The 22631-nt window shown below is 41.6% G+C and overlaps 1 long non-coding RNA gene across 1 annotated transcript in view; it reads right to left on the reverse strand.

Annotated features, from left to right (window-relative positions):
• LOC138444906 (uncharacterized) overlaps positions 1–22631 on the reverse strand; it is a 54047-nt gene that overhangs the window by 20918 nt on the left and 10498 nt on the right. Inside the window, exon 2 of the long non-coding RNA XR_011258646.1 lies at positions 11369–11505. This is a non-coding gene — a long non-coding RNA (uncharacterized lncRNA). The remainder of the gene's footprint in view (positions 1–11368; positions 11506–22631) is intronic.

A 22631-nucleotide genomic window follows, 5' to 3' on the forward strand; every position in this document is an offset into this window, starting at 1 on the left:
AGAGAAAACTATATTAATTAAAGCTTAGAACAATAATCCTAACCAATCCTTAGACTGCTTCTCCCCCACCCCCTGTTTTGCTCTAGTTCTACTGTTGAAATCATAATCATTGCTGGAGAAATAGAGGGAGTTCCTCTCCTAGAGATGTTAACCGGAAGTGGTGAGCGGGGCTGGAGAAGGCCAACTCCCATTGCTCTGGACACTGCGTTGGGTCCCCTCCTTGGAGATATTGGGAAAAGGCACTGGGCAAAGCAAGGCTGGCAGAAGAAGATGAAGAGGCAGCTGTCTTTGTTCAAGACCAGGAAAAGAGGGAAATAAGGGGTGATAAACAATTTGCCTTTACTGTTTCCTGTGCAGTCTGTCTCAAGTGGACTTATCTAGGGTCTAGACCACACTGGAAATCTGAAGGTCAAGATAACAGAGATATCTGCGGCCAACATCTAACTGTAAAATGTGTATCTTGATCTACTCTGGGTTCCAATATAATCCAGCACCTAAGCAAGGAACCATACGAAGGTGTTCATGGGGTAGCAAAATAGCCAAAAACTCTTCTAAGGGAAGGACAGGAAAGTGGGGTGCTCTAGTGGCTTGTGGCTTCTCAGCTCTTTCTCTGGGTGCCCTTTCCCCTTCTGTTTCAGGGGCCCCCACCCAGCACTAGACACCTGCCTGTCTCCTTTCCCACCTCTGACTGAGGGCGAGGTTAGTAAAGACCTGCCTGGGTGCCTGGGAACACTCTTGACTCAGGTGAGCCAATGGCAGAGATAAAGCAATTATGGGATCTCAGATGTGCCTCCAGTGCTATCTCTTCAACTCTGCTCAGAGGGCTTATCCAGCATCAGAAGGAGATTAACTTGCATGCAGCCTTTAGAAATAAACATAGAGGAATATTTACTGATGGGGAAAATTTGTTCATGAGATGCTAAGTGCAAAAGCATGTAATAAACATTGTGTACAGTATGATCTCTACTTGTGAACCAAACCAAATTAACCATACGCATCACACATATGCATTGAGAGGTTTAACCATGGCCAGATCTGGTGGGGAGGAAATATGGGGTTTGCTATATATAAATATGTGTGTGCATGTGAGTGTGTGTGTATTTTTTTCTGCCTATCAATGAAAATCATTTTTAGTTTTCAAAAAAAGAAAGACACTAGCCCCAAATTCCACAGCAGCTAAGTGGTGTTGCCTCCACAGATACCCCTTTGAAGCCACTTTATATAAATGTGAAGATATCTGGGCAATCACATAGTACTGCTTTCCCTTTTGCTTTCTGTTGTGGGCTCTTTATTCTTTGCACAGAAAGCATAAAGTAGCAATTGCCTCCTTCCCTAACAGGGATCCTCAAATGTGGGTAACTGAAGGATTCAGGGTAGGACAGGTTAAGGAAGTCCATCCCCACACTTCCATTATGAGTCAGCTTCCTGCAAAGATCACCGCTCCCCCAGTTTCCGGCCAACCTCCCTTTAGCAGGAAGAGAAAAATGGGCTGAACTCCTGACACTTGGAGAAATACCTGATTCCCCACCAAGCTGCCCATGATTTCAGTGGAAATGTGAGTGTGCGTGGGGGGTACATGCTGGAAGAATCTTTCTTAGTATGTGTCAAGTTCTATCCTAACCACTTTCAATCTATATAGTCACACGATTAGGTCAGCTTCCAGGCTTTTCCCTTCCTTGGCTTTCTCTGACCAATGACCTATGGACTTGCTGTGATAACATTTTTCTTTGGAAAGCTGACTTTTAAACTGACAACCAAAGTAGCAGTTAGACTTACACAAGAGAAAGTGAGGCAACTTCAGGCTGGTTCCTGTGTTTGTTCATCAACTGACATTAATTGGGCGCCTTCTGAAGAAGGCAAGAAGCAGGCTAGGGTAGAATCTAAACCACAGTGGCAAGGTGCTGGTTGAAGCCCAAAAATCCTAAGTGGGGTGGAATGAAGTGTGGGAAACTCTTTCTAGAATTTCACTGATTAACCATTGATAAAATAACAGAAGTCTATTTTTCCCCTCTCAGGGCCCCCTTTATTCACAATCTGAATGTGAAAAGTAAGAAATCCAACTTACCTAAACTTTACACTGTGCTAATTGTGTGCGAGCTGCTGTCATTTGAGAGTGTAGCCTCAAATCTCTCTTCTGAAGGACCTGATGCAGAGCAAGCGCCCTGCCACCTTCTCCCTCCTCTGAGGAGATTGTGAGGAGCACAACAGTGAATCCTTTCATTCTCCCTGTTTGTTTTAGGGAGGTCGATGACATTTGTTTTTTTGGTCTCATCTTCCTCAACTCCTGCACCAGCGGGATTCCTCCCCTCCCCATTGTCTTTAGGGGGCACATTTCCATGTCAAAAACCTCTCTGGAGAGAAAGCCTCTTTATTCTCCCATCCACTGCCTTGTTTGTGCCTGACTCACCTTAACTCTATCTTTTCCAGTCCTGTCTGACATTAGCAATAGGGAGGGGCAGAATCTTATTTAGAAATCAAAACTACAGGGGGAAGATGTGGTGGAGAGGGGGGTGGCTGGGAACAGCTTCTCTCTGGGAATGATAAGAGCAGTTTAATTGCCCTTGAAAATATCAACTTGATGTAAGAAAGATCACTAACTCTTAAAGTAAACACAGAAAGAAGAATCATTCTAGAGTGAAATTGTAGATTTTCCTTAGGAAAAATGGAGACGCTAAGATTGCCAGACCCAGCTAGGTAAATCCACAGTGGGCTAAGTTAGAAGACTGTGTAAGTTATGAGTGAGTTTGGCATTATTTGTCTTACATCTACAGATTGTCTCCTGATATACACATTCCAACAGAACTAGGTGGTGGTGGTGGTGGTGGTGGTTTAGTCGCTAAGTTGTGTGATTCTTGCGACCTGGTGGACTGTAGCCTGCCAGGCTCCTCTCTGTCCATGGGATTCTCCAGGCAAGAATACTGGAGTGGGTTGCCATTTCCTTCTCCAGGGGATCTTCCTGACCCTGGGATAGAACCCAGGTCTCCCAAATTGCAGGCAGATGATTTACTGACTGAGCTATGAGGGACCAGAACTAGTGAACAGTTCAATTGGACACAAAGAAGGGTCTCCATGCTCCTACCATGTTCCAACTTTTCTAGAGTTGGGGAACCTTGGAACTTATGACTGCTCTTATACTTTTGACAGATCTTAAGAATCCAAATCCACTTATTTTCTGTCAGTTGTCAAGATTAGAAGGCATTCATGGTAAGGCTTCACTTGGGAGTTCTCTGGGGTTTTGATCATGGCTATTTGTACCCAAGACATATATTTTCCTGTGGCCACTGAAAGCCCAAGGAAGCTCCTACACTTGTCACCCGAATTTAGGCTCATTAGCACTTATTTGGTACCCATTAAACTTTGAATGGCAGCTGGACTTGTGGGTCCCCCACATTAAAAGGGGGGGTCTTAAAACCAGAGAAAAAGCCAAAGCCTTCTGGCTCTCATTTATTTCTTGTGCTCCAGAAGTTGTCTTTTCCGCTTCTGCACTAGACTTGAGTTATTTGGAAATACTGGGACTTCTTGAACAGATCTTCTCTTTTCTTTCCACAAATACTTCACAAAATATCCCTTTTCTTTGGAATGCTCTTTCTCCTCTTTGCCTCTGGCGAACTTCCACTTGGCTAACTCTTACATCCAATTAACTCCTGAGTCTTTGAAAACTCTGTTAGTCGTTCCTCCTATATAATGTCACAACTGGCAAGAAAAACAAAACAATCATGGAAAAGAAATAAAAGTTGCAGAAAATCTTCCAATTCCTTTCCTCTTACCTCTCTTTTTTAATGTAGTACTTGGAAGTCCTAATGATTTCATTTGTTTGGAAAACGTTGGCCCATGTCTCTCTGAAACCAGAACAAGAATCTAGGCCTAAAAGTATTGAGTATTGCTCTTAGACTTACACGTAGCCCTATATGAGTAGGACTTTTAAGTGTTCTGTGTATAAGCCAGTTAAGGAAACATAGCTAGTGGCTCTCACTGGGAAGGTCAACTAGGATATTTATTCCCAAAGATACCTAAGAGATATGCAGATGTATATCAAACCTTGGATTTTAGATAGTTTACAGTCTAGCTGTGGGGCAAGGTACTTGTATTACTTTTCTATTGCTGTATAACAAGTCACTCCCAAGTCTAATGGCTTAAAACAATACCCATTTATCAGCTCACTGTTCTATAACTCAGCAGTCTGAGTGTGGCTCAACTGTCCCTCTGTTCATGGTCTCACATGTAAGGTATTGGCTGAGCTGAGTTCTTTGGAGGCTTGGGGTCCTTTTCCAAGCTCACTAGGTTCCAGGCAGTTGTAAGACAGCCTTCTTTCTGGCTGCTCAGGGCTGTTCTCAGTTCCCAGAAGCCCCTATTCTCAGGTCCTTGCCATGCGTTCCCCTCCATCTTCCAAACCAGCTTTAGGGAGTCCTCCTTGTCTCAAATCCCTCTCACATTTCAAATCTCTTTTACCAAGAAGAGCCCCGTCCCTTTTACGGTCTCATGGATGAGGTTAGATGAAGTCAACAGTGAGCTGTAATATGACCTGAGCATGGAAAGAATATCCCCCCGTATTCACAGATCTTTTCCACACTCAAGGTCATTGCTAATCACCTTAGCATTTTGCCTATCTCAGTGGATAAGGCAGAATAAGGTAAATTCCTCCTAAAGGTTATAAAGGGACTTCCCTATAGCTCAGATAGTAAAGAATCTGCCTGCAATGCAGGAGACTTGGGCTCTTTTCTTGGGTTGGGAAGATCCTCTGGAGAAGGGAATAGCAACTCACTCCAGTATTCTTGCCTGGAGAATCCCAAGGATGGAGGACCCTGGCAGGCTGCAGTCTATGGGGTTGTGAAGATTTGGACACAACTGAGCGACTAACACTACTACTACTAAAGGATATAAAATGTTATGTGGATGTATAATAGGGAGAGAAACTTAAGGTATGTGTTTAAGATACCATTGCTGCTGCTAAGTCACTTCAGTCGTGTCTGACTCTGTGCGACCCCATAGATGGCAGCCCACCAGGCTCCCCCATCCCTGGGATTCTCCAGGTAAGAACACTGGAGTGGGTTGCCATTTCCTTTTCCAGTACATGAAAGTGAAAAATGAAAGTGAAGTCGCTCAGTTGTATCTGACTCTTAGTGACCCCATGTACTGCAGCCTACCAGGCTCCTCTATCCATGGGATTTTCCAGGCAAGAGTACTGGAGTGGGGTGCCATTGCCTTCTCCATAACATACCATTAGATGCTCAATAAGAAGGTATTAATATGTAGGAAATACATATATCCCAAGGACACAATAGTGTATTTAATTGTGTTAATCAGAATCAGCTTCATTAGTCAAATAAGAAAACACTTTTGATCCACAATTTGTGTGGCTTTGTTCTGAACTCCAGATGGTCACAGCAAAGGATGGCTGGGTTAGGTAAAGGAGCTTCACCCATTTAAGCATTTTGAGCGTTTCTAAGGGGAGGAGCCTGGAGAAGACAATGGCAACCCACTCCAGTACTCTTGCCTGGAAAATCCCATGGACAGAGGAGCCTGGTAGGCTGCAGTCCATGTGGTCGCTAAGAGTCGGTCATGACTGAGCGACTTCACTTTCATTGGAGAAGGAAATGGCAACCCACTCCAGTGTTCTTGCCTTGAGAATCCCAGGGATGGGGGAACCTGGTGGGCTGCCGTCTATGGGGTCGCACAGAGTCGGACACAACTGAAGCGACTTAGCAGCAGCAGCAGCAAGGGGAGGAGCCAGGGAACCCGAGCTATGGGGTAGAACCCAGTCAGGAACCACAGCAGGTAGCTGGGATCAAAGACAAGAACATAGATGCAGGCACAAGCTGCCCAATGTTTTTCTTATTCACTGAAGTGCTTGAAAAAGTCCACTTACTCACTTGGGTTACTACATTTCCATCAATATCTTACTTACTTTGAAAGAGTTAATGACTTTCCCTAAGTAATGTTCTAATAACCTTGTAGCTAATGAGACAGACTGACCCAGACTGAATTTTGACACCCAGTTATGTTGGCATTATTGTTCTGTGTCTAATAGGAGGTTGAATTGTGGTCATTGAAAGAGCTTCTCTGGAATCACCCGATAAAAACAGCAACAGAGGCGCTTCCTGGTTATGTAACTCCCACTGAAGCAATGTCAGAGCTTTATGGACAGATCTGTTTTGAGCTGTTCCCATTCCTGTTTCACAAATGGAAATAAGCTGAGGTATTCAGAAGGAAATTGACTTGCCTACAGTCTTAGTAAATCACCTGAAGCATAGGAAAGTTAATACAATGTCCCCAAATAGTTTTTATGTTTTTTAATGGGAGATAATGAAGCTATGTTGATACTCTAAATTGATGTCTGCATTTCCAAGTTGGATATTCATTTAATACCTTTCATTAAAACTTTTGTCATTACTTTCAGAATCCTTTAGCACTGATGTCTTTGCATGCACACCCTGTGCAGAAACTCTGGATTGTTTATGAAGCAATTTAGCGGTTGAAGATCCAGATAAAGCCTGATTAACTCAGGATGGATGCTTGGAGATTTTCAGGTTTAACCATTTTTATTTAATCGCTAAATGCAGAGAAAAATTATTTAAAGTGACCTATCTAATTATTTCAGTGTTCTGTAAGAAGTATCAAGAGTTTCCTGTGAAGTTCTTTGGAAAGAATATTCAAGACATTGCTACTTCTTATAGAAAGTCTGATCCTAAGTACTAGAGAGTAGGTTTAGACACCCTTGACCACAACTTACCAGACTCTTAGCTGTTAAAGGAGAAGTAAGAGAAGCGTGTAAGTAGAAAACGATGACTACATAACTGCAGGAAATGCCAAGTGTAGTCCAAGTACAATTTCAGTTCGCTATGGTTGCAGTTTGAATACAGAGTAAACAAAGTTACATCTTGTTTCGTAAGAGTAAAGAATGAATATAGGGAAAGACTTGGAAGTGTTTGGCCTGTGTTTGGTGATAGAGATTTTTAACTTTTTTCTCATTCTAATCCTAGTGGCTAACTCTCACCGCCATGGAATGAGAAATCTAATATTCTTTCTGTAGATAGCTGGATGTTTGCGTCAAGTGAATTCTATCGCATAAACGCAACAGGAACATAGTGTGGCAACAGCGTCCTAAAAGCTGACTGTAAATGACATGGACATTGGATGTGTGTGAGCTAAGCTCCTAAACTATGAGTTTGCATGTTTTTTATAACAAACTGTTATTAAACTAGAAGATTTGGGGTATTCTCCTACATTAAGTAGGAAAGCAGAGAGCATTTTAAAATGGTGAGTTTTAAATTAGGAAACAAAAGCAAAGTATCTAGAGGGACAGAGCGCACCAAAGGAAACCCACAAACCACAAGCTAAGACATTGTTACTGTGTGGACTGACCACGACAAAATGCTCAACCCCCTGCTTCCCCTCACAAGGGCTGATTTCAGCTGAATACTCACTATTATGGACACAAAAAACTCAGGGCACAAAAAATGTATCTAGTCTAGTCTTCCTGGTTTCTGTTTTTCTTCCTTGTCTACTGCAATTCTATTTGAGAATGAGAATCCAGTGTGGCCCCTGTTATTGGAAATCAGAGGCTAGAATCGGAAAAAAGATCGCCTACTAAAGATTATGTGCCAAAGGATGGCACCCAAACCTGGTGGCTTTGGCTATCTTTTTGGAGCTGTCACCAGGAGCCAGAGTTAATGAAAGATGTAAATCTGACCAAGCAAATCTCTCCTTGCTCAGAAAATTGAATGCACATATGAAAGCATTGATGGTCAATATCACCACATTAGTAGAAGCACTGAGACTGTGCTGGCAACATGCCAGGCTTTTAAGGCTATTGGCTGGGGAGGAAGGAGTTAAGCAGCAGGAAAACAGCCAATCCATATGTAGTTCTCTTCTATCATCTTAATCATCTACCTCATATATAATGGCTAGGTGAATAAAGTGAGAAAATCATTGTCTCCGTGGTTATGTTATAGGGAGGCTATCCTGGGACCAATGAGTGTCTAAAATTTAGCCCCTCTTCCTCAATGTTCTAAAGAGTTGTCTATAGACAACTGCTGTCTATAGAAATCTTTGGTGCAGTCTCATGGGTGAGAGATATTTTGTATAAAAGATAGATGGATGACTTGTACTGGATGGTACCCTTTGTGGGGAATGCTCTTCTCCCAGATTGACATGTGGCTATTTCCTTCTTGTTACATAGGCCTGAGTTTATAGAGCATTGCCTTACAGAGGACTTCTCTGAGCACTCTACCCAGTCACTCTGTAAGGCATGTTTTATTTTTATTACTACCTGCCCTCTTCTCTTCTATTTTGTGCGTTGTTTGTGGTCTGTCTCCCTGTCTCTCTCCTGAAGCTCTACAGAAGTGGTGACTATGTGGACCAGGTTCATTACTATTTCCCTGTGTCTAGAACATGTCATGACGATGGTAGGTTCTCAATAAATGCTGACGGAATGAGAGAATGAGTAGATAAATGAGTGATCCATTGTAGGTATATTCTGCCAGTGTTGAATAATTGGTTTGCCAGGGAAAGTTATCTGGGCTGAATAGTCTGCCATTCATACTCATATGCGCCAGAGTTTCCAGACTGGAGGCCTTAGGCTGGAGCTTGGGGACAGAGACCCAGAGGCACTGAGCAAGAGCTGTTCTGATGAAGGACAGACTCTGGCAATGAGAGAACTGGGGAAACGAGTGAGTAGGACTGCAACCCAGAAAATGTCAGCCCTAGATGCTGGGGCTGGGAGTAACCACCCTACCAGCTACCACTTCCCTGTTTCTATAGCACCTGTGGGCTTCCCAGGAGGCACTAGCAGTAAGGAACCTGCCTGTCAGTGCAGGAGACATAAGAGACGTGGGTTCAATCCCTGGGTCAGGAGGATCCGCGGAGGGGGAATACGACAGCCCACTCCAGTATACTTGCCTGGAGAATCCTATGGACAGAGTAGCCTGGTGGGCTACAGTCCACAGGGTCTCAGAGAGCCAGATAAAACTGAAACAACCCAGCACACACATATAGCACCTGGCTCAGTAGTCAACATGAAGGAGGCCCTCAAAGGTAGTTGAATCATAGTTACTGGGGGTGGGGAGTAAAACCTAGGAACTTTTTTGTTTAGACTGTGTGTGATTTGGAAACTGTTGATTTTCCTGAAGACTGTTCATAGATTCTCTAAAAGGAACTTAAAATCTACATATTTACTCTGCCTAAGTGAGAATTAGATATTAAGTGACCTTTCTGTGAGTTGCTTGTGGTTTGTTAGCAACTACAATATAATGCTCATTATACTTGTCATTACCTTTGTATCAGATTAGCTGTGTTGTAAAATTTTATTTGATTGTAATAGCAAACTCTAAGTATGCTTAAGCTACATTTATAGAATATGAGGCTTCCTCCACAGGTGACAACAGAAGCTGTTCTCAGTGCTTTATCATTATGCCTGGTGAGCTCAGACTTCAGAGAATGCAGCATATTTCCCACCTTTGTTCATTCACCAATTTATAAAGACAAAAAGGAAGACAAGAGAGCAAGCATATTGCTCAGAACTAAAGGTCGGGCAAGGGTGGCCAGAATGAAAACAGTCAGGACAGAATACCATGCGGGACCCATTATTGGGACGTGCAAAATTCAAAACCTTCGGAGAAACCCGGGAAACAATGGAGGCAGAGGAGGAGAAGGAAGAAGGGGACGATGAGTGAGAGGACCAGGAGGAGGGGCAGGTATCTCTGATCATTCTTACCTTCTTCAAACAAAGGTAATTATGTTAAAATCCTACTGAAGAAGGACAGATTTCCTTTCCATTCTATTTGTGCCCTAAATTTGCCATAAAAAGTTTTGAGCAATTAAATGATCAGAACACTTCCTCCCCGCCCAGCCCCCACCATACAGTCAAAGGAAGAATAAAAATTAGACATAAAATTACCATTTTACTAGGATAGCATTAGTCTTTTTGGTTCCCAAATACTTATTTCTGAACATACTTTGCTGCTGCTGCTGCTAAGTCGCTTCGGTTGTGTCCGACTCTGTGCAATCCCATAGACGGCAGCCCACCAGGCTCCTCCATCCTTGGGATTCTCCAGGCAAGAACACTGGAGTGGGTTGCCATTTCCTTCTCCAGAACATTGAGTTTCACTAAATATTTTTCTTCTAGTTAATATCAGATCTTTCTGCATCTAACACTTAACCAGCTTTGTACACTAAAAATGTTTTCAATAGCTTTCAAATCTTTTTTGGACAAGTTCACCAGAAGGACATCTCAGGGGAAGGAATCATGTGTAAGTGATTTATTCCAGGAGAAGTGGGTAAAGGAGAAAGGGAAGTAAGACAGAGAAGAGTACAATTTCAACCTGATCCCATGGAGAATTTTGAAGTGTAACTTTTGCCTTGGAATCTGTCCAAGCAGAATCAAAGGCACCAGACTTTTGTATGTTCTATTCTATAATCATTGGCTAAGGACTGAGGAATTCGTGGGGTTCGTGGAGGTGAGGGTAGTGTGTGGAGAGAGAGCTTCTAGTCACTTTGAGCTGTTCATGCCTGTGGGCAGGGCCCTCCAGTGGCCAAGCAGTATCTCCAAGAAAGAAGCACAGTGTTGGGGGATGTGGACATTTCAGCACAAGTCCAGTGGGAGGAGGGGCAAAGAAAATGTTGGCAAGGATGCCAAGGGCTCTGGGGGACTTAGGGAGTGTCTACAGCCTCTACCTTGTGTTCTCTCTGCCCCACACTGTCCGTCTTTAATTCATGGCCCTTCTGAATTACACAATATGTTCCTAACCTACATTCTCTGACGCATGCAGGCCTCCTCCAGCAAAATCTTGTTGTGATCAATGACCTCTCTAAATTCTAAATGTGGTAATGGCAGTCCAGTTCTTACAGCCCTCTAGTTATTGCATGAAGTCCAAGCTCTTCAACATGACTTGCTCTTGATCTGACCCCTGACCCCAAACTCCTAGGGCTGCACCCAACAGCCTAGTGGAATGACTGACTGCTCTCTAACCTCTGCGATTTTATAAAGCTGTACCCACTGCCTGGAAAGACATTCACCGACCTCCTTGCCTGCTTCCTGTTACTTGTCTTTGAAGATCCCCTCCAATCTCCCTGGCTTCCCACCACACCCTGTTTGTAATACTTATAATATTTGTCATGTTCTCTTTTCCCACCAGACTGTGAGCCTCTTTAAGAAAACACGGTGCTCTGTTCGTCTCTGCCTTTCATCATGCTCGCATTCTGTTAGAAGATAAGATGAAGTGGAGGAGGAGTGAGACTGTCTTTGCAGGCATCTGCAGGATGAACATGGTCTATGGGTTTCCAGGGCTCTATTCTTTATGTGTTAGGTCATGGGCTCTCAGCAAAGGGTGGGTCACCTCCATGTGCCAGATAACGAACCTGACATACATACATGATCCATGGAGTCCTCTTGGAGTAGGACTGATACACATTATGATCCAAGCCACTGATGATCACGTTGTGGTATCTTGACATCAAAAGGATCTGTTCTATTTTCAGAAGGTTTCTGGCTTCTTGACCTTGTTCTACCTTTCAGGAAAAAAAACCAAAAACAAAAACAAAAAACATTATAGCTCCCATGTTCAATTTGGCTTACATCTGCACTGAAAGTGTCAGAGATAGTTAATCCAATTCAACATATTTATTGAAGACCTTAGACTTCAGGCAAAGACCTGGCATGGCATTGAGCTAGGTTTTAGGTATGCAAAGATGAATGAAACATGAAACCTGATTGTTATGGATCAAATTGTGTCCCCTCCAAAATTCATAGGTGGAAGTGCTAACCCTCAGTTACCTTCGAATGTAACTTAATGTGGAAGTCAACTCACTGCAGATATAATTAATTGAGGTGAAGTCATGCTGGGTGGGTTTCCCAGGTGGCTCAGTAGTAAAGAATCTACCTGCCAATGAGGAGACGCAGGTGCGATCCCTGGGTTGGCAATATTCCCTTGGGAAGGAAATGACAACCCACTTCAGTATTCTTGCCTGAAAAATCTCACAGTCAAAGGAGCCTGGCAGGCTACAGTCCTTGATGCTGCAAAAGAGTTGGACACCACTCAGCGATAGAGCATGCGTGCTGGAGGAGGGTGAGCCCCTAATCCAATTTTGCTGGTACCTTTATAAAAAGAATGCCACGTGGCAAGACAAATGTGCACACGGGGAGAGGGCCATGTGAAGATGAAGGCAGAGATGGGGTGAAACTGCTACAAGCCCAGGAACACCAAAGATTGCCAGCCAGCCGCCAGAAGCTAGGAGAGAGCCATGGCTCAGATTTTCTCTCACAGCCTTCAGAAGGTATCAACCCTGACATCTTGATCTCAGACTTGCAGCTTCAAGAACTGTGAGACAATAAGTTTCTGTGGTTTAAGCCACTCAGTTTGGAGTAATTTGTTATGACAGTCCTAGCAAACTAATACACTAATCCCAATCAACAAGAGACAGACATAAAAACAGCATGTGATAACGTGAGGAGGCTAGCTGTGAAGATGTGTGTGAAATACAGATGCAGTCCAGAGAAGGGAGGGTCAGCTGGGAGCTCTGGGGAGGCATGTGCAGGTCGGGTGCTGGTCTATGGAAGGTTGCCTCGAGGAGGAGTTGCTTGAGCTGGGTTTCGAAAGCTGGCAATGGTGAGGACGGATGTCTGTCTGTGTCAGTTTTGGCAGTCGCAGATAACGTCAACTACTGTGCAATAATACCCCCATTTCCTCTTAATGATTTTTGGTGGGAGCTGCGCAGAGAGGCTGGAGCAGACGTGGAAGCAGGCAGGTGGCTTTAGGGCCCCACGGTAGCAGGAATAAACAGCCTGTGATCTTGCACCAGTGGGGGTCACCCCCTCACCCCCTTCCCATCCCCCATCTCTTTGTAGCATACCCTTTGTTCTCTCCTTTTCCCCCCTCTCTCTGAGTAAATCTGTTTACTACCCAGAAGAGAACAGGGAAGGAATAGACCAGTTGCCTGGGGCAGATGGTGCAATGTGAATAGCTGACATGCAGAAAGCAGAACTCCTCAGCTCCTATCTTCTGTTTGCTTTCTCCAGCAAAGGCTCTTCCAACTAAAGAGCATCAAATAAACATGATTAAGAGGAAGCTGAGGCACAGGTCAGTGGAACAGATAGTTAGGGAACCCCTGGCTGATTTAAGTGATTTTGTGTCTTCAGATCCAAGGGAATAACACTCAAAAACAAGAACTCATAGAAATAACCAACGAACCATTGAGGAGAAACTTTTTTTTTCAGTTTTTGTTTGTTTGTTTTTTAGACATTCTGGTTAATATAAAATGTGCCTGAGGTCTGGAGGAGGGAGAATGTTTTCTCACATTCAAAAAATACAAAGAAAAAACTCACAGAAGATACAAGTTTGTATTGAATCCCAGCAAACATTTTTTGTTCTTTTATTTGACCTATCCACCTATAAAGCTGCAAAATGAAAAAGAAGGAGGCAGGGGCAGAAAGAAAACAAAGGAAGGAAAGAGTTTGAGAGACAGAGAAAGAGGGAGAGAAAATAGAGCAAGAAAGACTGGGAAGGGAGAATAAGGAGTTTATTAGATTTATGAAAATTACCTTCAGTTTACAGAGTACCTACAACTCAATTTGCCTGTAGTTGTGACCTCAATAATCCTGCAAAATTTCAGGACAGGCTATTAAATAAACATGATATATGTCCTGACAAAATGAAAGAGATTACTAATAAGAACCAGAGAAGGTCAATTAAGAAAAAAATCATGCTGAACTTGGAGCTTCCTTCCTTCCCAATTTCCCTGGACTTGTCTTTTCTCATTTCCCCAGAGTGGAATCTACTCTCATTTTACCCACAAATGCAGCACGACTCACATCAAACAGAATGCAACCGTCTCCACTTCCTACCTGCTGCTCCCTGGAAGTGAATCCTACCAGGAGAATTGGCAGTGTTGGTTATGATGCTTCCTGTGAGTCCCTGAACTGTGTTTTCAACTCTCCAAGTTCTTCATCCTATGCCTCCTGCCCTTGGTTTCTCTCCTCACAGTGACCATAAATCCTGAGCTTCTGAGTGAGCCACTTCCCTTTGTTCCCATTCTGAGAATCTTCTTACTACATTTGCCCATACCAGAACTGGCTTGCTTTTGTGGGCCGTTTCTCTTAAGAGTCTGTATCCTTGATTGATGGCTGGGACCAGGAAGCCTCTGAGCAGTCTGCCTCAGATGCAAACTGTCTTTAGGGATTGCACTTGTGGAGTCTCATGTTTTCTCTCCAATTGATATCATTCCTGCCTCTTGAACTATGTCATTATTATTCCTTTATTCTATACTAATTGGACACCAACTCTTTGAAACACATTATTGCCCTAAGGTTAAAAGTATGATTGAGATATTCATCTCTGAAAACTATCAATCAGGTCATATCTCCGTTTGCTTTAAACCTTCTAAGGCTTTTTCTTTTCTAATTTAAAGTTACACTTCGAATAAAATCTCAACTGTTTACCACAGTGTACAAAGATCAGCATATTCTGGCCACTGCCTGCCTCTGTTCTTAAACACACTAAATTTATTCCTGCCTGAGGGCTTTCGTATTCAGTACTTGCTTGCTTTCTTCCATCTGATCCTTCAGACAGATCTGGATCTTTTCATGCAAGTTTTGTTTTAAATTTTACTTCTTGGGAGAAGTCTTCCTGACCAACACAGTTTAACCAACCCTCTTTTCCCCTGCCAGGCAGTCTCTGTCAACATTCTGCTTTTTTGCTTTAGTGGCACTAAATACTCTCTAGAATTACCTTGTTTATTTGTTTGGTTTCCTTGTTTATTTCTCTTTCCTTGACCCCCAGAAAGCAGATGTCATGAGAGCAGAGACCCTATCCCCAATACCTGGACAGGTTCTGATATATGGTAGGTGCTTAATAAATGTTTGAATGAATAAATAAATCCTTGCTCCATAGTTACTGGCTATGTGGCCATGGACTGATTGTGTACATGGACTTTAGTCCCTTATCTTGATAATGTCATTAGCAATTTCCATCTCATCAGGGTCTTGTGGGAATTGAGTGAGATAGGTAAGGTGGGATAGGTAAGGTGTCTCCAGCAGAGTGGGGAAGAGAAAAGGTACACAATAACCCCCAGATGAGGTTATTTTGTTATTCTAGTCTCTGAGAAAGTCCATGGGAGCACAGAGATGATTCTAATATAGTCCTTTCCCCCCAAAGCGCTCGGTCACGTTGATTGAATGAGGATTAGAGATGCTATCTGTCTTGGCTACCATGCCTCTTCTGTCCTGCTGAACCTCTTTTGAGAGCCAGACCTTCCCTGGAGCCTGTCACACCACTAGTTGGGATGGGTTCTTGGGCCTGATTAGCCATGTTGGTTTGTCTTATTGTGAATAACTGCCAAGGTGCACTGACAATCCCGAGATTACAAAACTAATGTAATTCCCTTTTATGGATAGAGATATTAGACAAATATTTCTAAGTGTTTCATAGAGACATAGTGTCTCTGGATTTCCACAGAGAATGGGACAACCTTTTACGATATATTTTGGTGAATGCTAGAGATAAATATGGGGTTATGCCTCTTTGACTTTAATGGCTACTTGATGAGATAAACCTAAACCATTCCTTACCTCCTAATATTTTCTAAGATCCTTAAGCCATCCTTTATTTTTGTTGTTTGTTTGCCATGCTGTGAGGCATGTGGGATCTTAGTTCCCCAACCAGGGATGGAATCCACACCCCTGTGTTGTATGCATAGAGTCTTAACCACTGGACTCCCAGGGAAGTCCCACAAAACCATTCTTTTTTTAAACTTTTTAAATTTATTTTTTAACTGAAGGGTAATTGCTTTACAGAATTTTGTTGTTTTCTGTCAAACCTCAACATGGATCAGCCAAAACCATTCTCAAGATTACAAATTACAATGAAGATTCATAGACAGAGACTGAAGGCCCAAATTATCAGGTCTGTGTAATCAGGCTTGATTATACATGGATATCCACCTTCTTCATTTCCCTCATCAGTCAGTCTCTGCACATTACCCTGGAGTGTGATAGGTGCTGAGTTCTAGTACCTCTCTTCTAATTAACTGAACCTAGTGAGAAAGCTACAAAACAATGTCTGGATCATGATACCATTTTCAATGAAAAGTGCATATTCGTGCATAGAAGAAAAATAGTAGGCAGATGTATATCTGTTAATAGTGGAAGTGAAATTTTAGGCCTCTTTTTTTTTTTTTTCTTTTCTGTTTTTCACACTATGCTGCCTTGATTACACATGACTCTGGATAGTAGATTACAACGTTATGCAAACCAGTTATGCACAAGATGAAGAAGGGATGGTCAGTGAGTTTCTCATGTCAGGAAAGACTCAGGAGCTGAATTGATTGTGAGTCATAGCATAGCAACACCTGGGACCTGACCCACAATGTTTAGAGGAGGTGGGATGCAGGCCTCTGTGGACCCTCACGCAAAGGCCTCAGTTCCATATTTTAAGCAACTTGTTTTGAAGTTACGCTGAAGTAAACTCTGGCTGACTTTTAAGAATACATCTCTGATAAATATAGCCAAGAAAAAAATGCCTATCTTTTTGTTTTTATTTTTTCTAATCTACTTGTTTTTCCTCCAAATACATACAGTACTTGTCTTTCTCTTATTTCACTTAGCATAATGCCCTGCAAGTAAAAAATGACTTTCGTTAGACTATAAGGTACCTACTTACTCACAGATGGCCTTTCTGTGATGGAGATGCTAGAGAGAGGAGTCCTACAAGGGTGGGGAGTTGGACAAGAGGATGTCTAGTGTCTAGAAGCTATAATTATCAAACTTGTCACTTTTGCTTGTTCATTATTCACAATGTCTCCATGATGTGTGTATCATTTTTTTATCCATGAAGAAACTAATGCTCAGAGAAGGTAAATAATTTGCCCAGATAATCCAGATCTTATTAAGTTTCTGAGCTGGTTGTTGAATTTTTATCTATTTGGCTCTCAAGTTCAAAATTTTCTATTATGTCATGCTGTTTTCCAATTCTGTGATTCTTTGCTCACGTCCTTATTTTCTTTCTTCTTTCTTCTGTGTATTTCTTTGCTTCTTTCCTTCCCATGACTTAAGCAAAAATGGCGACTGGTAATATAGCTGGCTTTAATTCCTAATATTGACACTCAAAAGCAAGGAAATAGATGGCTGACTCCTGGATGATAGTATCATAACTTACTATTATTTTTGGACACAGTTGAAGAGGTTATAATTTAAAAACTTCCAATGATGAATGTCTAGAGAAGTCTTAAAGTTAAATGTTTAAAGATCATTCTTTTTAATACTGAAATATTTAGTATGATGCTTTCTGTAAGACACTAATGGAAGACAATTGAACCATAAATTAAAAGTAACAGCAGGTGATTTGGTGATGTTCTAGTTTTAGGTTCTCCAAATTTCATTTATTGGCACTGTACACCTTCTCCCTTTTGTATGGAATCTACAACTCTTCTGCATAGATTAATCACAAGAAGTTTCCATGTATATAATTCACCAGGCAGTGGCTCTTAATTAGGATGCTTTGATCTGCTGGTATGGTGTAAGTTAAACACAGTTCACTGGGATATGCACAAGCAGAGTCTATCCCACATGGGCTCCAATCCAACTGTCAAAATCCTCTAGTTGGGTCCCCTCCCCCTCTGCACTCCACCCCCCCGCTCCCCCATTTGAATTATGTAGCTGCAGAAGCAAGCTTGAGAAAAGCTGCTGTATGGGAACAGAGCTAAGAAGGATGTTAAGGCTTGGGTGAACTGACCCCTTGACAACCTAACATGGAGGCCTTTATCTTTGATTTAACACATTTGTCAACTTGACAGGAAGCTTGGGTTGCACATTCTTGCCCTCATGAGACTCCAAAGGCCCTGCAGAAAGAGTCTGGGCGTGGAAGTCAAACTAAGGGAGGGGCAAATCCTGGCCATGCAACTTACTATTCTACAATCTTGTTTCCCCTTACTACAACTTTATCATGTATAAAGTGGGGTCATAATAATTATTCACAGAATTTTTGAGAAGACTGAAAGGTTCATGATGCAGAAATGGGAATATGGAGATAAATAGGGAAATAGATGCAAAAACAGTGGATTAAGATTTCCAAATTGAGACTGTGCTTCATAAATCTTTTTGCTTGATTTTTATGCTGGTCAAACACTTATAACCCATTATGGAGATACAGTCTAACCCCAGTATCTTGCCAGGTTCAGAAGAACTATCAAATCGAGTGACTTAATGACCGAAAGTCCCCAAGCATGCAAACAACCAACCTTGTGAAGTTTCATACAAAGATGAAAACCAATAGAAATAAAGCTGATAAGCAAATAGTAACCACTACTTAATCACAATCTGGGAAAGGTATTTTTGTACTTCTTACAACCATTCTATCCTTTCAACTCTTAAAAGAGCATAGAACTTGCAATTCTTGTGACTGAAAAAGAATACATTCTTTCAAGTGTTCTCTATGTCAGTGTCAAATTGGCAATGAGAGTAGTTAGTGAAAACCTGAGCTGGGCTTGCAAATAAGAAATAACAACATAAATTGTTTCATGAATTAAAGCTAGCCATCATGATTGATGGTCAATACTATGCGTTATTTATTCTACTATGAAGCAAGGGGCAGAGATGTTTGAAAATGACTAGTTAAATTTCAGTCCATTTTATTTAATAAGTGATAGTTATTTCCTACATTAATTAGAACTGAGTCTAGTTACCCAGAGCTCACATTTAAATCTCAAATTCAGCTTTGACTGAATGATCAGAAGCCATCATTGTGGACTGAAGCAGGGAAATTTTTGGTAAGGATTCTGTGACATGGTTATATAGAAGACCAAATGGATTTGGTTAGAGCTGGATTACTTACACAAGGTCCAAAGATAAATTTAGTTGAAAATTGGTCACAGGTAGCCTTGCAGTCTCAAAGGGCATTTCTGACTAGACAAACAGCGTCTCCCAGCATCCCCTCCACTGAAATAAACAGCCAAGTGTTCCCTCGCCACAGGCTGGGTAAATACTAACTAAACTGTCTGCCTGTATGCCAATAGGAGCAACACTCCCTATTTTGTAGCAAAATATTTTTCCACTCTGGCCATCCAAGAAACTCTCCAAATCCAATACATTTCAATGGACTTTTAAGGCTTCTCTATTTTTCTCACTATTTATAGCTTTTCGACTTTGGCAGGTAGAAAACTGCGTTTTCTTCAGAATAAACTTAAAAATGGCAGTGATGCTGTTTCATAGTATGCCACATGGTACTAAGCAAGTATTAAAACAATCCTTCCTGATGATTGTAAACATTGACAAAGACTAGAAAACAACACAAATCCCTCACAGGTATGGTATCAGAGTTTGTATTTATACTGTGAAGAGTTTTGCTGGGTGAAGACGCTGGGACTGGGCCCAGAGGGAAAGCCCAGACTGGTCAGGACTAATGTGTGGAAAAGAGTCTTTAAGAGGATAAGCAATACAAGTCCAGGATGCTGTGATCGGCCACTTCAATGAAACTAAGGCTCAGGAAAGCATACAGAAATTATGAGATGGCTTCAATGTGTACAATACAAATCTTTTGCTAGTATAACACCTTACTGGTCCTTGTAACAGCCCTGAACCACAGACAAAGTAATTATTCGCCCATTATATTGAGCAAGCTCCGGGAGTTGGTGATGGACAGGGAAGCCTGGTGTGCTGCAGTCCATGGGGTAGCAAAGAGTTGGACACGACTGAGTGACTGAACTGAACTATTTGGATGAGGAATCGCAGGCTCAGAAATGGCTTAATCAAGATTACATGGCAGAGCTGGAACCAGAAGCTAGATCTTCTGATGGCTAAATGCCTTCTCCTTCCCCAACTTCAAACTGCTCCTTGAAGGATTCAGTTCACAGACTTGTACAATCTTACTCGGAAAGCAATCTAGTCATATGAAAGAGGCAGTGTATAATGAGAAAGAGAAATTAAGGGAATTTCTTTGGAGACTAAGGACCAGTTTATTCTATTTGTTAGTAAAGGGTTATATTTGGCTGATCGGGAAGTGATAATCTGGTACAGTTGGAATGTGGAAAAGTTGAGTGTAAATACCCAGTTCTGTCACTAACCAGCTGGATGAACTTTGCCGTTCTTATCTGTTGAGCTATGAGGCCCCGCTGGGGATTGTGATAAAATCATCAAAGATGAAGTCCCTCTGGGGCCCCTTGAGAGAGAGCCTCTAAGATATTCCCCAAGGGCACTGGAACCAGGCTTCACCAAGGAGGCAGGATGTAAATGGAGACTGCAGCTCAATGGAGGAAGAGTATGAAGGAAATACTGACAGTAGCTTGAGCCAAGTTGGTGGCAAGGACCAGCGTGCTGCTTATATGGGACAGTAAGAAGATGTTCAATGGGCAAGCAGATACCAAAAAAAAAAAAAATAGCATGGAAAGTTTAAGAGTTACTAAATCCACTTTATCCATATAATTAGTCATTTGGACATTTCAGGTTAAAATCTACTCCTTTCCCTTTTATTTTTTTTTATTTTTATTTTTTTTCTCCTTTCCCTTTTAATCAATTATTGAAACAATTGTCCTAAGATTTTCTTCCTCCTTCCTTCTTTCTCTCCTTACCTCCCTTCCTCCCTCCTTCATTTCTTCTTTCCACCTCGCCTGTTTATAGACAGACTGCTTTGGAGTGTATTTTAAAGAGGAGTGGATTTGTTTGTTTTAGGCGGGGAGGGTTGTCAAATACAGGTAGGTCATGCATACTGCCACACCCCTGCCATAACAGACAATGCTAGTCAATCACTGCTCTCTGGGCACAATCTCAAGATTTGTTTCAAGGTGTATGGGGTTGCTTAAAATTGGCACAAGTGATGAGACCTATTTGCCAAAACAAATCTAGGACAAAAGTAGGTCAAATATGGCTTTCCATTAAAAAAGTGGTAAAGGTATATCGGAAAATCACTTTCTTTATCCTTTTCAAACATTTTCCCTTGCTGTTTTGATTTTAGCAAGGCCTCAAGCAGAAATTGACAAATCTTATTTGAAGTTATAGTGCACTGAGAGCTCAGAAAAAAATTTTTTAGAAGCCTGAATATGTCTCATGAATGGATATCATCCTTTGAATATTTTGTCAAACAAATGGACTTCTGGATATTCTGATGTTTGCTTTTTGCAAATTTGAATTTCCCTGGTGCTAATTTTTTTCTCCATTCCATTGCTAATATATTATATGTGTGCATATACGTAGAGGTTATGAGTTTAGCTTCTGAAGCCAGAGTTGGAATTCCACCTCTGTCTCTTTCTAGCTCAGTATCTTTGAACAGGTTTACTTGACAACAAAACATAGCTTCAGTTTTCTCATGTTTGAAAAAGGGTATACTAATCATTTCTCTCTTACAGGGTTATTGTGAAGTATAAATGAGATAATTAACATATAGAATTTACCATAGTATCTGGCACAGAGTGTACTCAACTTAGTAAATGTGAGTTTGTCTGTGCTGTATGTAGCTGACATTATGAGAGGCAAATTAAGGACTGATACTTTCTGAATCGTTTGGTGAGATGCTGCATGTCTTTGCTTCTGTGGACTTAAGTTAGAGTTTGATGCTCCTTGAATTCTGTTTTGCGATTCCATCATGAATTTTTTGTGTGTGTTTGAACCCCAATGAAAATGTCCCCACTTTTGGTAGCTGATGTATTCATACCACTAGTGCTGGAAGAAAAGTAATCTGTCACTGAAGTAGATGAGAGTTGACATGACAGACTGTGCACTCTATCTTAAACATTCATAACATGCCTAATATGGTCTCTATGGAATGAAATAACTCCTTCAGAGTCTTTGCAGTCCCTTGTATCATGGCTCTTAGAGAGCAGGGCCATTATAATTCTAAAACAGCTATGCCTGTTTGGGGAATAAAGCATCGAGAAGAAAGGGCATTTCATATACATAACAACTGAAGCTTATAAATTGTTTACATACGTGTGCGTATACATGTGCACAAACATCTGTGGATGAGATATGCGTGCATACATATGAACATAGGTATATGTGGTGTTTTAAATTCTGGTGTTTGCTTTCTTGAACCTTATTGGCTAGAAGAAAATTCTTCCAAACTGAAACACCTGAATTAAAACCTTGACTTAACTATTTTACTGGTCATGTAATTTTGGACAAGCCACCACCCCTAAATGTTAGGTAATGCATTTAAAATATGGATAAACATAACTTTACCTTTATAATCTTTCAAGTGTGTGTGTGTGTATGTGTGTGCATGCGTGCTCGCGCTCCGTTGCTTCCATCATGTTCAACTCTTTGTGACCCTATGAACTGTAGCCCACCAGGCTCCTCTGTCCATGGGATTCTCTAAGCAAGAATACTGGAGTGGGCTGCTATGCCCTCCTCCAGGAGATCTTCATAACCAAGGGATTGAACCTGTGTCTCCTGAGTCTCCCAGGGCAACCTGGGAAACTCTTATAATCTTTCATAGGAAGGATTAATTCATGTGAAATAATGTATGTAAAATGCATAGAAAAACGCTTGACACATGTCAGTTTCTCAATAGAGCTAATAATAAATAAGTTAAAATAATATCCATGGCAAAGAAAAACTGGTTTTCAGTTTCATTATTCAATGTCTTGCTTTGATTTTTATTTTATAGAATTATCATTTGCTAGTTTAAATAATACATCATTCCTTAATTATAGCT

This window comes from Ovis canadensis, chromosome 8 (assembly GCF_042477335.2).
Source record: "Ovis canadensis isolate MfBH-ARS-UI-01 breed Bighorn chromosome 8, ARS-UI_OviCan_v2, whole genome shotgun sequence".
In the NCBI taxonomy this organism is placed as follows: domain Eukaryota; kingdom Metazoa; phylum Chordata; class Mammalia; order Artiodactyla; family Bovidae; genus Ovis; species Ovis canadensis.